Below are 12,438 nucleotides of genomic sequence, written 5' to 3' on the forward strand. Positions count from 1 at the left end.
AGTGTGCATATCTTGTACAATTTTGTTTAATTCCAGAAATGAGCATTGCTTTCAACCACCTGTCACAGAGATGGCTTGTGTAATTTTTGCACAGCTAAATGTATTTTTTACAATATTTCAGAAATCCATGTTGTTTTGCCATCATGGTAGTAGCCCAGTTATGTGATGTCCATCTAGTCCATTTTCATTGGAATGCATACAAACTGACAAGTACTTAAAGGTTTCACAAACACATCAAAATCACAAGGGAAGGGTCACTGCTTCTATTGGTTTAATGTTTGTTATTTAATGATAAAGAGATAGTTGGAATGTGATTTTTGTATACCTTCGGTGATGGTAGGTGTGCATCACAAATGTGAAATGTTTGTTGTGAAGAAACAGACTGCAGGTGTGGAATGCCCTGAGGAAGAGCAAAGTGATATCTCTGCAGGTGTCAGTTAAATAACAGGAACTTCCCTGTTCTGTCAACACTTTTGCTCCTTCGTCATGCTTTAGAATTGGATTGAGAACTTCGAGTTGGAGAAGATAGTGTTATTACCATTAGTACACTTAAAAAAAATCTGGTTAATTTACAGATAAAGTTTAAATTTGTTATCAATGGACAGAGCAGAATCAAGTGACTGAACATGCTGCCCCTAGTTTGCATGTCCATGTGTTTGTAAACTTGTGGTTCATAATAAAGGACACACCTTTGTATCATTTTGTTTTTGCAGTTAATACGGTGCACAGATAATGCAATTGCATTTTGTGATATCACCATTGTATTTTTAAGGAGGATCATAGAATAGATTTGCCAAATGCCACTTCACAGGAATAATGCCTGTTTTAAATTTGATACTTTCCTTAAAAATACAAGAAACCATTGATATAAATGCATACATTGAATGCTAATATTATAAAATAGTTTAGAATATGTTGATAATAAAGATAAACAACAAACAGCTATGTTGTCGACTTTAGTCTTTCATTTCAAATTGTTTATATTTTAAAATAATATATTTCATTTTATTTCAAATATAAGACACATAACCATCTCAACTATAATAAGTTTTTGATATTTTTAATCAATTTATGAAGTTATGTCTGACACAAGTTGTATTTGGACCTTCTGATCCAGAGATAGGGTCACTACAAGCGTTTGAAGCTGTTTACTTTGCAATTTTCTTCTTCTGTTGTAAATTGAAATGGTGCAGGTTAAGGTACACACTGGTCTTCACTTATTGCTTAGATTCTCTTGTTCCATGCATCTGTAGTGTCAAGATCTGGCAGTGTCAAGATTAGAGTGGTGCTGGAAAAGCACAGCAGGTCAGGCAGCATCCGAAGAGCAGGAAAATTGATATTTCGGGCAAAAGCCCTTCACCAGATTTTCCTGCTCCTTGGATGCTGCCTGACCTGCTGTGCTTTTCCAGCACCACTCTAATCTTGACTCTATCTCCAGCATCTACAGTACCCATCTCCGCCTAGACAATCTGGCAGTGTCCTTATCTTGGAGTCAAGAGGCCTGGGTTCAAGTCTCACATGTTCCAGAGAGGTGTGTAACATCTCTAAACAGGCTGATTAGAAAATACTGATAGTATCAATCTAGGGGCTGTTGTAGTCCAATCATAATGCCCCTAATTTTGAACCAAAAGGTCGCTAGATTCAAGTCCCACCTGTCCCAGGGATATGTTGTAACAGCCTGAGTAGATTCATTTAAAATGTTCAGAGAAGTTGTTATAGTGCTGTGGTAGAGCCCTGACTTCAGAACCAAAAGGCCCAGGTTCATATCCCATCTGTGTCATAACATGATCGATAAAAAAAAATGATTGATTTGATCGCAAGTTGAAGTTGCAAACAAATTTACAATTTGCTTTCTTGTCAAAGTAAGCAGATGAAACTCTCTCCATTTTTGTAATGGAACTATTAACCTGTTTTAAATAAATAAATTACCACATTGTCTAAAAGAGCAGAAAGAAGAAATTGAAGGAAGCCTGTTAAGTAACGTAGATAAAAACCGTTTTAATAACTTTGTTACCCTTGAACCTACTGTTTTGTGAAAGGTTTGATTAAAATCTTACTTTGGAGAGTGTAACACGAATGATTGATAGAAGGTTTTTTTAAAAAAATGTCACTTCAAAGCCATTTCAGCTGACCAGTGTTTCAGATTTTCTTTCCTGCTAGCACCTAAGTCTTGGATTGAATGTCCCCAGTTTAAAAGGTGTCACTTTCTTAAGTAGACACCTTAAGATTCCACAATTTTAGGACAAAATATTTGAAATTAATTTAATTGACTTTAGCTTTTTCAATCTTTCCTTTTGAGATAGCACTTGAAGTTGGTAGAATGCATTGTTTAAGGGTATGGTCATGTGATGTCTATGTAACAGTGTTAATGATAATCAGAGAATGCAAATTAAAGTCCGACCATAGCAATACCTGAATTTGAATTCAGTTTTTATTTAAAACTTTTGAAGTAAAAGGAGGGCACGGGGCAGTGTTTAATGGAGTGGGGATGGTTGACCAGTTTTGTCAACTTCCCGGATGGAGAGGTGATGGTTAGCTCAGAAGAAACCATAACGTGCTGTGGGTTGGCCCTCCGCGCTGAGTCAGTTGCTAACATCAGCACCCACCCAAACACTATTTGGAGCCAGCTCAGTAGGATTTGGGAAGAGCTGGGCTGGGTACATGACCGATACGATAGCTATCCTCCCTCCCCACCACACCCTCCACCCACTGAAAACACGCCAAATGGGGGCATATAAAGATCAACTACATTAAAGTGTGGGATTAATGAGGAAACTCAACTTTCTCACAAATGTCCTTTTAAGGAATAAAATCTGCCATCCTCCATCAGTCTAGCCTGCAGTTCCACAGCAATGTGGTTGTCAGTTTTTAGTTGCCCTATAATGTGACTTAGCAAGAAACACAGTTCCATCAACACATTGGTTTCGAAGAGGATCCACCATGACCATCTCAGGCAGCTGGAAACAGAAAACCTGCCACATTCATAATCTAAGAATGGAAGAAAATGTTTAACTGTACAAAGATGTACTTAATAATTAATATTATTGTGGCTCTGTTCGCCGAGCTGGGAATTTGTGTTGCAGACGTTTCGTCCCCTGTCTCGGTGACATCCTCAGTGCTTGGGAGCCTCCTGTGGAGCGGTTGTCAACCGGAAGCGGCAGATTCAAACCACTATAAATGCCGGAGGAAACATCACAGAAGCGCTTCACAGGAGGCTCCCAAGCACTCCTTGGTGGGCGGCACGGTGGCACAGCAGTTAGCACTGCTGCCTCACAGCGCCAGAGACCCGGGTTCAATTCCCGCCTCAGGCGACTGACTGTGTGGAGTTTGCACGTTCTCCCCGTGTCTGCCTGGGTTTCTAGACAGGGGACGAAACGTCTGCAACACAAATTCCCAGCTCGGCGAACAGAACCACAACAACGAGCACCCGAGCTACAAATCTTCTCACAAACTTTGAATTAATATTATTGATCAAATTCATAGGCGATAACTTGCATGTTATCTGTATGATTCTGATTAGCCAAAATTGACAGTCTAGTTTCAAGTGTGATTTTTTTTTAAAGGAAAAGCTAAAATAACCAATTCACAGGCTCTCAGAAAAAAGAGCCTTATTGGCAGAACTGAACAGATATATTTGATAATACTAGAATTTGAAAACAGGAAACAACAGTTTCTACTTCCTTATATATTTTAAATATAGGTATACACCTATTGAAATTTATAGGAAATTAACTGGTTCTTCAAGGCTTGTATCGTTGATTTCAAATGTTTCACTTAATTCCATTAGTAATGATTCACATTGCATGTTAATTCATGTAAGTGTGCAATGAGAGAGTGGAAATGAAGTGTATATATATATATATATATATATATGTATATATGTTTTCAGATATAATACAGCTCATACAAGAATCAGGTTTTTTGCCAGAAGGCAGGCTATACCTGGCCCACTCAATAAGTATGACCTGATAAAATCTAATACTGTAGGTGTGTGAATGAGCACAATGGGATAATACGTTGTCAAGTTTGCATCGTAAGATTAGGCAGACATCATAGAGATCTGCACGTTATGGGATTCATTACCATGAGTGCAGTGACTGTAGACCTCACAATTGTCACCCCAGGGAAGAAAGTAACAAACCCTATTACACAAACTGCAATGGAACCTTCTGTGCATACCTGTTCAATAAAATAATGATGCTTAATGTATTTTTCGAGGTGGTAAGTGGATATCAAGCCATGTTATGATGTCATGGCTTCCCTATGACATTAAAGTAATGGAAATATAATTCATGTTGTCACTACTCTCTACAATTATTCCAACAAAATTCAACCCATGTGAATGACATCTTCTTCTCTTTGACACAATAACTATTATAATGAAACACTAAAAGTCAACTTGTAATGTGTTGAAAGCAGGTTTATACATGTATATTTGTACTCCTCTTATAGCTGGAATGTATAATGACTAACAATGGAATATTAAGTTTATAATCAATATGATCTGTAAACGACAGGTATGTATGTGTCTGTTAAACTTAAATAAGGCTGAAAAGTAACTAAAAGAGCCACTGATCATGCAAATGCAGCCCATCCTTATTATATTAGCTTGCTGTAAGAGCTATGCTTTGTTTACGAAACTGACAGGTTTCTCATATCACTTGTTGTGTTCTGTTATGGCACCTTCACTTGAGTGCTGCATTATGCCAATTCTTAATTCCTAGGGATCATAGTAAAATAAAGACAACCCGTATGGGTTAAAAATTGAGTCATTTATGTTTTAAAGTATTTTAATTAAATACTGAAACTAAGGACATCTATTAACCAACTCTGTAAGAACATTTTAGGTCCAATAATGTCTGCAGTATTTGGTATCATCTCAGAACAATAGGAACCAAAACTATTTATGGCTTTTAAATAAAAAAACATTATTTATTAACATAAAAAGAAGCACTGACATAGTATTAATTAAGATTTTGGTACATTAAAAAAATCATGTGATAGGATTAGGAATGCTATGTTGTATTAGGAATGCCATGTTCTATCACCATTCATGTCCAGCACTGCAATTGTTGCTAAACTGTATTGCACTTTGTCAAGTTTCAAGTTTTCAAAGCAGCCTCCAGGATGAGATCAGCAGATAATATGCAAGTCTCACATAAAATGTCAAGCAAAGTGCTATGATTAATCAACAGTTTGATATTCATGCATTACATGCAGATACTAATTAACTGTTTTCCAGAAGGTTGACAATCTTGTGGAAACCACATAATATTTCATGATTGAGTTGCAGGATTTTTACATACTCAAAATAATTATATCATCCCAGTCTTAGTTTCTGTCATAAACCATGGTGCAAATACAAAGGCCGCTTTGTAACATTTGGACCAGAGTTGATGAAAGTCTGTCAGAGTGTGATCTTTCCTTGTGGAAAGCATGACAGCACAACAGTAGTTGAAAACTGGCTCTTCCAATGAATCCAGCTTGTCTGAAACTCTGTAATGAGATGGATGACCTTAGTATCCAAATAACATTGTTGTATCTATTTTACCTCAGGGGGCAATGTTCCTACTGCAGGACTCATCTGAGTCGGGATTTATTAATCCTTGAGATGTAAAGCTTTGCATAAAAAGCTTAATGAAAAATAAATAAATTCCAAGGAAGGCTGTTTAGATTTGTTTATTGATAAACAAATTAATTGGAATAATTTGCAAATTTTCTAAAAGAACAAGTTCTAATCCATGCTAGAGTTAATGCTTTGTCTGGCTCTGGGCAAAATCCTTTCGAAGATTTGGTGATGCTTCAGTCAAGTGGTCAACTAGTGAAATCTGCTTTGATGCTAATTAACAGATAATTGATTACTTCACTGTGGCAATGAAATTAACAAAAATTACTGCATGGCAAACTAATATTAATAATTCCAATTTTTTCAATTTGTTTTAACCTTTAAAAGTAAAACATAAAAACTTTATTTCAACAGTTTGCCTTAAATGTGAAGATTTTGTAGATAAGCCTATATAGTTTCACTATTACCAATTTTTAAAACAAATCTCATTTGGTTTGAGTTAGTTAGCAATGATGGGTTTAAGACGTTTTGTTGCAAGAGCTCAGTGCTGCATTGCCTGAGAGAAAGAAATCAAACAACAGAGTTCATTTCCTTATCATTTGATCACTTTTCTTGACATGAGTGGTTCACACCTTTTTTAACCAAGAGCTTCCATGTACACCTGCTCAGCCATCTCATCAATTTCATTTTAGCAAAGTAGTTTTCTTTCAGTTTGTCAGCCAAAAGATGGCAAGTGTGATAAAAGACAGAAACAGATAGGTATTGCCAGTCTTTATCTTGGTGTCTCTGTTTGTTTTTGCATTGGTGTACGTAATGAAACAAAGAGGATTTAATCATGTTAAACAAAAGGCCAGTGGTACCCAGGGGGATCCCATTTACTTTGCTCTCAATGTACTCGTTTCATATTGCACTTCTTCCTCTTTGCCGATGCAGAGCTTCCTACCTGAGGCTTAGAATTGGGAGGTGTGAAACTCAGCACTTGTTTTGACAGGTGCTCTTTCCCAAATAACAACCAGGACAACCAATGCCCGTGCACATGAGCAACAATCTCTGATATGCTAATTACTGTATTTACCACACTTTTCTCCTTAATGAGGTTTAGTAGCTCAGAACACCTTTGTGGCTATTGACATGATGTGATTTTCATGCTATGACTTGAATTTAATCCACTATTCATTTAGTGCTCAATATGTTGACCCAGCAATAATAAGGTCAAAATACCTGGAGTGAGGAAGACAGTATTACTCACTGTTGAGTTAGAAAGAGTTTCCTCACAAGTGAGATTACCACTGCCTATTCCATTTACAGTGAGGTTTACTTACCATTGGGGTTAATTTATGCAAGAACACTGTTTTGGGAGGGGAAGGCGGTACGGGGGGTTGTTGCAAGTTAGAAAGAAATAATCCTCTTCATTCATTTGAAATGGTTTTTGCTGTTCTGCAAATGTCGTTTGAAAATCTCAAGCAAGATTGGATCAATTTGGGCTGCTCATGTCACAAGCACGTCTGTTACTTTCTCATTGAAAACTTACAAATCTTTGGCTGATCCAGCATTCAAAATTGTATAAATATTCACTGTGAGGAGATGTTCCAAACTTCTTTCCAAAATGCAGATGCTGTAAGTAATGGTTTTAAATCACTGCTGTGGTAATTACCACATCCATTTTGGACTCAGAAACGTGGAGCTGGCTTTCAAACAATATTGGTAGACTTCCTAATCATTCTGCAGCTTGCAGTTGCTCCATTACCAGCCTCGAAATGATTTATTATTGTGGACACTAACAACTGTAGCTCTTAAATCTGCATAATGGTAACTCAAAGGTTACTTGTACAAGCGTTGGGGTGAAGTGGATGCTGTTGTGATTTTATTCAAAAACAACATAACTACCAATGGATTTTTAAAAAAATTCTAAATTGAGAGCTTAACTGTTGAAGGGCAGCTTTAATTGTATCTTTGTCAGTGAAATTTAAACTTGGACTGATATCTGATTGCAATCAGGAGCATAAACACAATGAGATATATGACGGTACATTAAATAGTAGATTCTGTAAATAGAAGGATTGAAGAGATGAAGTCAGGGAGTGGCTCTGTTTGTTTAATTATCATCTTTTCCCCCTGTATTGGCAGCTAGTGCTCCTGCTTGCTCATTGCAGGTCATAACTAAGAGATAATGTTTCATCCACTACAGGTGTTCATTTAAACCCGAGGCATTTAGCAGCTATGAGAAACTTTAATTAACATTTTGTTTAATTACTGCCCTATGACCCTTTTTCCTTTCCCATGTTGGTTCTCAGCTTCCCAAACAAAAGTCAACCCTGAAGCTATATTAAGATCAGAAACTTAAATTTGCTGTTTCAGGTTTCATTGAGTACTTTAATCTGACACTATGACATTCCCATCACTTCCTTTTCAGTTGCCAATAAGCAGCTTAAATAAATTTGACTAGCTAGGTTTTATTTTGTAAAATTCTATTTCTTTCTCTCTCTTGACAAATTTTACTCAGTTTTCCAAAGGTAATTATAACATTCTTTTACATCCTAACAAGGATAGAGTCTGAATAACTATAAGTAATGTTATCTATCCACACCAAAGGGCAAATGGCTGGTCTGTATGTTCCAGCTCAATGAAAAGATTAAAATCAGAGTATCACTTTTCATTAAAGTAGTTTTCAGAAAGGTTTCCTTAGAGATATTGCAGCTCAGAAACAGTTCAAAAATGATCTTCGTTGTACATATGGTGAATTGACATTTCTGCCACCATTTGTGATTATATTGAGCCAATGCGGGTGCTATAGTAACAGCTTATGTTGTTTCCAGCATTGTGGTGCCTTCTAACCCTCCCTGCAGGATAGCACAGCATCTTTGACATTTTCTTTTTCTTACAGATTTAAGTTAATGATTATTGTGTATAACTGTATATGACATATTTTTAATGAGGAAAAGTGAACTTTCCAATCTCATTTCATTTTTAATATGAAGAGCTCACCACCTCCAAATCCTTCAGTTGATTCAGAGATCATGTCAAAATGTCTGATTTCATTATTCAAAAGCTAAGGAAAACAGCCAGTTGATCTGTTTAGCACTTTGTGTGAGAGTCATTACTTGTACATGTTTTAATGTGTAACATTGTCTCTTTGTGGATGCTACTAAATGAAGTATTTATCAATTAAAGAGAAACTGAGAGTAAGCCTACAGAGAATATCCATTTGTTTTACAAAAAAAGCTCTCTTGTAGCTCATAATGAGATAGACAATTATTCTGACAAGCAAGTTCATTAGCTTCATTATGTCAGCGACCAAATGATTTTTGCCTTTGTTACCAAATGATTTTGAAAGTGTAAATGTACATTTGTACCAATTTTCCAAGGGTGCCAGCTTATCGTAATATTCATTCAGTGAGATGTTATCGTAGGAAGAGACAAAGAAATTAACCTGACAAAATGTAACTGCTGAAAATTGTTCAGGCACAATTCCTTTTGTTCAAACGTTATTTGAAATCACTGGCTATTACCAAGATTTGGATAATGTTTTTAAGTTGCTAAGAGGACAGAATTAAAACATTCCATGTCTATCAATCTTGTTAACTCATTCATAACCTGTTTTACCTGTCCAGTAAATTTACTTAGAAATTACCTCAAAATCTCTACTTTCTGCATATCAACTTAAAAACGTACAGCAAGGTAGAGTTCTGAAAACATTGACAAGAGTTTAGCAAAGACAATAGGATAGAGCAGTGGTTACATTTTTAATGAATTGCATTGAACTTTGTAACTATCAACAGGGGAGTTGAATGCACATGCAATTATTCGTATATTGCCAATTTTGTAGGATTTCACCGAATCACAGAACTGTTGAGATGTGGAAGGAGGCCATCTGGCCCGTTGTTCCCGGACCTGTTTTTCAAAGGAGCATCAACACCTGGGGCCAGTCTCTTACTTTGTCCCTGGACCATTGCACAATATGTTGACCCAAATAATGATCCAATGCTCTCTTGAATGCCTCAATTGAACCTACCTCCACCACATTTCCTGGCAATGCATTCTATGCATCCTAACTACTCTGGACTTACTGGCAAACATGGAAACAGTTTTCTCAATTTTTGGATAAAGGTTACCTTTACTTGATGCAAAAATGGGTATGTGATGGTCAAAGTCCCTGTTAGGCCAAATGCTTCAATAACAAAGCTTGATCCATAACAAAGCTAAACTCAGTGCTTGGCACTATTTCTTGCATACGATATGACATTCAAGATTGGATACTGTGAAATGTTAGCATTGAGTTGTAATCTGTCAGCCTTGCTAAGCATATAAAATGAAGTAAATACATTTTTAGCATGCAATTAATATGCATCTACAATAGATTCTGTAAAAGCAATGCTGATAGCCACAGCAAAACACTTCCACATTCATTAAATGATCTATATTTTGGCTCGCACAAATGAGAACTGCAGTAAAATAGCATCTAATTATGTCTCATTAAAACTAGCAGAAATCAAAACAGCAGCTTAGTTTGCCTGCATGTATAACATCAGATGATGATGTCTTTCTACTGAGCCTGCCGATTTATTTAGCTAATGCAGAAATAATTGGTTTTTGGACATAATGATTTCAAAGTCCCAAAGACACCGGCTGTCATCCGTGATCTCATAAGATGGAATGTTTAAATGATCCAAGTGCCCTAAAACTACAAGCAAGATATATCTGTCTTGCATGCTAATTTGTATGTGTTGCGTAAGTGTTTTAATACTGCATCTATCTGTAATGTCTTTGTCAGGATTCCAAATTGCAAAATGTAAAGCCGACTGTGACAACTTTAATTGGACAAGTTTATGGCAAATTAACTGATTTCCACTGTTCTCTAACAAGTTTCCATGGGTTTCATACACAGTACTATGTCACTATGTGTGGAAATCGGATTGGTTGCATTGGTACATTCGCTGTATGTGTCCAGATTTCAGTTACATAACAACCTGTGATAATTACTAAACATCAAGTCTGGCTGACAACAATACTGTCACAATAGGAAGATTTCACAATAAGATAATCATGGCTGGGGAAAACAATGGTGATTTTACTTATGTAAATAAATTACCAGCTGGAGTTTAGAATTATGATCCATTATAGAATATGTGTATTTATCTTCTTCAGCAGTTTAGACATTTGAGAAAATTCTGCTCTGAGACCAGCAGAAAATTTAAAACAGTTCAAAATTTGTTTGAATTTTTCAATTAAAATGAATGAATTAGCATATCTAATCACACTTGTGATTTTCTAACAGATTTCATTGTTTAAAATAACATCTGCTACAATATTGACTCTTCTTTGATGCTTCAATAACAACAACTTGTATTTAAATAGCACCTTTGTCATATAAATACTTCCCAAGGTGTTTCACAGGAGTGTAATCAGAGAATAGATGGCACTGAGCCAAAGATGATGTTAAAAGGGGCAGAGGTTATGATTTAAATAGAAAGATAGATTGATTTGAATTTTAAAACTTAAGGCATAGACAACTGAAGATATAACCACCAGTGGTGCAGAGGAAGAAGCAGAGGACGATTTCAGAGACTGGGTTTAAAGCAGTACAGTTTTCAGAGGGTTGTCAGTTTGGAGGAATTTACAGGGACAGGTAGATGGAAAGTTGTTTGTGGAATTGAGCAAATGATCAGAATGATAAACTGAAAACATTGGAAATGGACAGCCAATGTACATTAATAAGAACAGAAGAGATGGCTGGGTCCCATTTGATACAGGTCGGCCGCAAGATTTGCAGAATCTCAAATTTATCAAGGTTGGAAAATGGGAGATTGGCTGGCAGAGCATTCAAATATTGCGAAGATAATAAAAGCATCAACATGATTTTCAGCAGCAGATGGCTGTGATGGGGTGACATTATGAAACGCCAGGTGTGTAAGAATAAAGGTGCTATGGGCAAAAGCATCGACGTCAGACATGAAGAAGTAACAAAAGCAGATTGGTGGCTGCAGAAGTGTTGTGGCAAATGGAAGACCAAAGGCACGTTGACAGTAGCACTCTAAGCTACTGCGGAAAAGCTTCATCTCAGCTAGATTCACAAGCAAGTGGAGCTGAAAGGGAATTATGATATATACAAGGGTATTTAAAGGGGTGTTGAGGGTGGTTCATATGTGGAATGAACAGAAGAGATGGCAGATGCAAGTACATTTACAATGTTTAAAAGACATTTGGATAGGTACATGAATAGGAAAGTGTTTAGAGGGATATGAGCCAAACCCAGGCAAGTGGGTCTATTTTAATTTGAGAAACTTGGTCAGCATGGACAAGTTGTACCAAAGGGCCTATTTCTGTGCTGTTCGACCCTATAAATGATGGCCTTGATTTTGATCAATCAAAAATCAGAAATAACATGACCTTAATTAAATGGACGGGTTGAGGGGGTAGCCATGAATAGAAATACAAGAGTTTGTATGAAAGGAAAGGTTAAGGAAAGATAAGAGAATTGAAATGTGAGAGGACAAGGTAAGTTAAAACATATCGTTGCAATTATGAAGAATAAGCAGTCACACACTTTGCAGGAAAAAGAAAAGTCTTGGTGAAAATCTTCAGGCGGCTGGTGGAGAATGATAATTCGAAAGGTGAGGCAAGACGGGTGGAACAAGTAAAGAACATCAATGGAGGAGATGCTGGTAGAGGAAAGGTGGGAGAATCCAAGGTGAGATTTCAGTATAAGGGTCATACAGTAACAGTTTGACTGTACCAGGGTCCTGGACATTTTAACTAGGCAAGAAAGCTTCAGTAACTGGGAAGATGACAACAGTCTTGAGTCAAGTGTCATCAAGGCAACAATGCCAGTGCAATCGATCACAGTATGTTGATTGATAACTAGGGTCTAATTA

Source organism: Chiloscyllium plagiosum, chromosome 10, assembly GCF_004010195.1.
Source record: "Chiloscyllium plagiosum isolate BGI_BamShark_2017 chromosome 10, ASM401019v2, whole genome shotgun sequence".
NCBI classification, from domain to species: domain Eukaryota; kingdom Metazoa; phylum Chordata; class Chondrichthyes; order Orectolobiformes; family Hemiscylliidae; genus Chiloscyllium; species Chiloscyllium plagiosum.